Source organism: Nicotiana tabacum, chromosome 24 (genome assembly GCF_000715075.1).
Source record: "Nicotiana tabacum cultivar K326 chromosome 24, ASM71507v2, whole genome shotgun sequence".
In the NCBI taxonomy this organism is placed as follows: Eukaryota; Viridiplantae; Streptophyta; class Magnoliopsida; order Solanales; family Solanaceae; genus Nicotiana; species Nicotiana tabacum.
The window spans coordinates 63,290,054-63,296,053 of NC_134103.1; positions in this window are offsets into that span (position 1 = coordinate 63,290,054).

Below are 6,000 nucleotides of genomic sequence, written 5' to 3' on the forward strand. Positions count from 1 at the left end.
TATCCAGACTGGCTAGCTAATGTAGTAGTAGTTCCTAAGAAGAACAATAAATTTTGCATGTGTGTAGATTATAAGGACTTGAATAAGGTGTGCCCAAAAGACTCGTTCCCACTGCCAAACATCGATCAAATGATTGATGCAACGACGGGGCACGAGTTAATGAGTTTCCTCGATACTTATTCCGGGTACAACCAAATTAAGATGAACCCGTAGGATCAGGAAAAGACTTCATTTATAACAAATTTTGGCGCATATTGCTATAATATGATGCCCTTTGGGTTGAAGAACACGGGATCCACTTACCAGTGCCTCGTAAACAAGTTGTATGAAAAATAAATAAGAAAAACTATGGAGGTTTATATAGACGATATGATCATTAAGTATTTGAATGCATGTGATCACCTTAAATATCTGCAAGAAATTGTTGACACCCTAAGGAAGGATAACATGAGGCTCAACCCCGAGAAGTGCGCGCTCGGGGTCAGCTCCAGTAAGTTCCTAGGATTTCTGGTATCACAAAGGGGGATTGAGGTAAACCCCAATAAGATTAAGGCCATCGAAGACATCCTGGACCAGATGTCGAGCATGAAAGAAGTCCAAAGGCTCACAGGGAGATTGGCCACTTTGAGCAGGTTCATTTCTCGGTCATCAGAGAAATGCCACAGTTTCTTCGCATTGCTCAAAAAGAAAAACAACTTCGAATGGACCCCAGAATGCCAACAGGATTTGAGAGATTTGAAATGGTACTTGTTAAGCCCTCCGTTACTTTTGAAACCAAAGGAAGGTGAAACGCTGTTGGTCTACCTCGCAGTCTCGGAAGTAGCGGTAAGTGCAGTTTTGGTCCGTGAGAACGAAGGTACGTAATCTCCCATTTATTATGTTAGTAAAATTTTTATGGTAGCGAAAACTCACTACCCGCACTTGGAGAAGTTGGCCTTAGCTCTCGTAGTCACCGCTCGGAAGCTGAGGCCCTACTTTCAATGTCACCCGATAGCTGTGGTGATAATATTTCCCCTGCGGAACATCCTTCACAAACCCAAACTCTCGGGTAGGTTGGCCAAATGGGCCATCAAAATGAGTGAATTAGATATAGAATATAAACCAAGGACTGCGATTAAGTCACAAGTCATAGCTGACTTTGTGGTCGATTTCAGTCCAGGATTGCTGCCTCTAGAAACTAAGGAGGCAGTCATGGTGTCAGAATCAACATCAGGAGTTTGGACTTTATTTACGGGCATAGCCTCCAATGTAAAAGGGTCCGGGCTTGGCATAGTATTAACCACGCCTTTGGGAGAAACTCTAAGGCAAGCCACCAGAACGGTCCCTTTAACTAACAATGAAGCAGAATATGAGGCTTTGATTGCAGGACTCGAAATGCTCCGGGGGCTAGATTCCGAGGTCATAGAAATCAAGTGCGACTCACAGCTGGTGGTAAATCAAGTCTACGGGATCTTTGAAACCAAAGAAGAGCGCATGCAGCAATACGTGGTAAAGCTCCAGGCTCTGCTGGCTCGATTTCGGGAGTGACCAATTACTCACATCCCGAGGGAAGAAAATGCATAAGCGGATGCACTGGCTAACCTCGGCTCATCGACGGAAATGAAGGGATCAAAGTTTGGGATGGTGGTACAACCGAAGCACTCGGTCCTGGATGCAAATAGCTATTGCGAGGTAAATACTACTAATTTGGTCTGGGACTGGAGGAATGAGATCATCGATTATCTCGAGCACGGGAAATTGCCCGAAGATTCTAAGGCATCTCAGGAGCTGCGTGTCAAAGCAGCATGGTATAGCTTTAAAGGAGGACAATTGTATAGAAAATCTTTCCAAGGCCCACTGGCCCGATGTTTGGGAGCATCCGAAGCAAATTATGTTATGCGAGAGGTCTATGAAGAGATATGCGAAAACCATTCGGGTGTAGATTCCTTAGTGTTAAAACTGGTAAGGTCAGGATATTATTGGCCCCGCATGGAATAAGACGCTAAAGATTTCGTACAAAAATACGATAAGTGCCAACGCTACGCACCGCTAGTACATCAACCGGTGGAACCACTACATTCAATCCTGTCTCCATGGCCGTTCATGAAGTAGGGGATGGACATCGTCAGACCGCTGCCGCCGACCCCGATAAGGTAAGATTTCTTTTGATTTTAATTGATTATTTTTCTAAGTGGGTGAAAGTAAGTCCTTATCAGAAGATCGGCGAACGCGAAGTGGTGGATTTCTTGTGGGAAAACATAATCTGCAGGTTCGGAATACCAAAAGAGATAGCATGCGACAATGGACCGCAATTTATCGGCGCAAAGATCACAAAGTTCCTTGAAGATTTGAAAATAAAGAGGATCACATATTCACCCTATCATCCGAGCGCAAATGGTCAAGCAGAGTCAACGAACAAAGTGATTATACAAAACTTCAAGAAAAGGTTGGAAGCGGCTAAAGGTAAATGGTCTGAGGAACTACCTGGAGTTTTATGGGCATACCGAACGACGACCAAGTCGAGCACGGGGGAAACTCCCTTTTCCCTTGTGTACGGAGCATAAGCCTTAATTCCGGTAGAAGTAGGGGAGCCTACCTTAAGGTATTTCCAGGCAAGCGAATAAGCGAACAATAAAGCGATGCTGGTCAACTTGGAGTTACTGGATGAGCGCAGGAACTTGGCACATATAAGGATGGTGGCGCAAAAGCAGAGAATGGAAAGATATTACAATCGGAGAGCCAACCTTCGTTACTTTAAAGTGGGAGATTTGGTTTTAAGAAAAGTAACTCAAAACACCCCGTAACTCAACGCAGGGAAGTTAGGCCCAACTTGGGAAGCCCCTACCGGGTTTCAGGTGTCATCGGGAAAGGTTCGTATGAGTTAGAGAATCGGAATGGAGAAAAGTTGCCAAGTAATTAGAATGTGGCACACCTCAAGAGATATTATTACTGACATACATCGTTTGTACTGGAAGTATGCATTACACTCTTTTTCCCTTAGTCCACTATTTATCTCAATTGGGTTTTTCTGGCAAGGTTTTTAATGAGGCAGCAACGGAAAGCATACTACGAAGAAAAAGTTTCAACGACAACAATAAGACCTTTAATAGCAAGGCACACAAACGAAGAATCATTCCGAGGCGGTTAGATAATCTTTGGCTATATAGCAAAATTCCCACCGGGAAAATAAGTTTGCTATAAAGCAAAGGTTACCCGACCATTCACAAGTGCAAACCACTAGAGGATTGTTAGTGTATAGAGTAAAATATGCTATGCTACGTGGCCATCCAAAAGAGGGACATGTGGAACCTAATGCGGGGGATAACTAAAACCGAAGGCAATTGTCCCATCTGTCACCGGAAAGAATAATGCTCATAAATATGCAATAAATACCCTCCGCCCGATAGCATTTAATGGAGAATATTTCACAGCTTTTAGTGCGCTGTCCGTTATAGAGAATATGTCATTTATGGTCACCGTTACACCTTCTTCAATAGTCCTCATAATTGACATTAAAGAAGGGCATGATCCTAGGACCTTGTTCCCTAGGTGCAACTATAAATAGTGAGCTCTGTTATCATTGTAAAGGACAAGACTTTTCTGGAAAACATACGCTATAATAGATTAAAAACTTTATACAATTTTATTTTCTCGTTCCTTGGTTTCATCACTGTTGTGCCCAGAAGCTCTGCCCCCGAATTACTGCTTTTGTGATTTTATCTTCATTTCAAGGCTAAGAATTGCGTATTTCTTTAATTATTTTATTATTTTAGGATTAAATTAATTTATTTATCTAGAAACCACGTATAAATTTAACTGTACCGTGTTATGGGTAAACAATTAGATAGTCTTTTGCTCGATAGAAAAAATCCTAAGGGGAAGCAAAGTTTGTTACCGAGTAGAAGATTGTCTAGCAATTCATTAGTGGGATCCTTGAAGATGCAAGATTCCTAGTGTTCCAATTTGCATTCTTTGCATTTGAACACTTGGGGGGGGGGGGATGATATAAGAATGAAGCAACAATGACTGCCACGTCGATCGGAGCACGAAAATCGAGAATATATAATTGTGTCATCAGGATCGGGGACTGCACGGCCAGCCCCGTAGAAACAAGTTGTACAAATTAGCCACAAGAAATAGCAATTTCTCTTTAACATAACGAATGCTTATGTACCTTTTGAAAATGATAGGAATAAAGTAAAGTCCTTTTATTTTCCATCTTGTTTCTTGTCTTATCGATGAATTGATTGTATCATTTGAAAGTTAAACAAGTACTTCAAATGCTAGTGCCGTAATTAACAGGAGACGTCCTCTTCAAGAGCACCGTAAACATAAGAGGGCCTTCTCTTATGAAAACCCTCATGTTAAAAGTTTTATTTCGGTAGAACTTATGCTCGGAATCAAAATGCTTTCGGAGAAAAATGCACCCAAGGCTTCACATAATAAGATGCAAACAGTAAAACGTACGCAAAACTCTTTAGCAAAAAGAAGGGAATGCAAAGATTAAAACTTGCATAAATGTTCAAACGAAAGAAAGACTCAAACAATACTTGAGCAAAAGGATGTTCTTATTTACAAGAACATGCCAAAATGGCACATATACAAAAGTTGGAAAAAGAAAAGAAAAGCTAAACTACTGCATCTCTGGAACCCAGAGGAAGAGAAGTGTCCGCGCCACCAGGGGAAGTGGGTAGATCCGCCGATGGCTCAACATTTTGGCCCTCGTCAGTTTGGCCATCGACATATGCGCCTTCGATTTCCTCTTGAGTTCCCAAAGTTTCAGAACTAGAAGCATTAGGCTCTGTCGGGAGACCACTTTTAGCAGCTAACTCAAGCTCACGGGCCTTAGCAATTTCGGCATCAAAGTTAATGATACCAGCTTTGGCCTCTTCCAAGGGTTTTCTCCTCATGCTGTACATAGCGTAAGTTTTCTCAACAACGAGGGAAGCCGCTCGGTGCTTAAGTTCTTCTTCGAGTTGGGTTACCTCGGCATAAAGTTTTTCCCGGGCGGATCTAACGGATCTGAGACTAACATCAAGGTCACAGACAGTTGAGCTAAAGGGCCTATTTTGCTCGATAGTTTTCCTATACTTCTTCTCCAACTAGGCATGTTTCACCCCCGCCACAGCAAGCTCCTCAGTTTTGGAGTTCAATGCTGCCTCTAAGTTGGTCAATCTTTCAGCGGAGGCAGCCTCGCAGTCGGTTGCAGCAAGAACGACATTATGGACTTTAGCCCATTTGGCCTTGGCTTCATCAAATTTAACCCTCAGCGGGCCAATCTATTGGCTAAGGGTTATCACTTCTTGCTCACTTTGCCGCAAACGAGTCTCCAATACAACAACCTCAGCAGCTTTGGCTTCCAAATTTGAGAGGCGAGCGACAGTTTGCTCCCGCTCGGCCAAAAGTTGATCTCGTGCGGAGGTAAGTTCTTCCTTTTCCTGAATCAACCTTTAGAGGCCCTCAGAAGCAAGAAAGTTGGCCTACAAAGCAAGAAAGGCAAACTTAGGATATTTTCAGGCAAAAGCAAAAGAAATAACAAAAGAAGTAAGGAATGTACCGCTGCGGCGTTGTGCATGGCATTGTTCAACAAGCACTCTCTCTCGAGAGCCTGTATCTTTTACCAATCTTTCTCTGAAGCCAAGGGCTTTAGATAGTTAGCAAGTTCCACCGGTCGGGATAGCAAATTGCATCCGGTGGAGACCGAGAGAGTAACGCTCCTCCTCCTTTGAGGATCTTCTGAGGGGGGAGCATAGTTTTGCCCCCAATTCCCATGAACTGGGGACTGGGGGAGAAGGACACCCTCTTCTCGGGCAGATGCAGCTGGTGGAGATGATGTAGAAGTTGCTGGTGGAAGAGTTGATAAAGGTGGAAATGACATTGCAGTTGCTGGTGTTGGTGAAGATGGAGATGAAGCTGATGGAGTTGAAGGGTGAGAAGCAACTGCGACAAACGCAGTGCTGGTTATTGGTTGCTCGTCAGCCAAGGACGGAAGGGATCCGGTACTCAGCCCCAAAATACCGG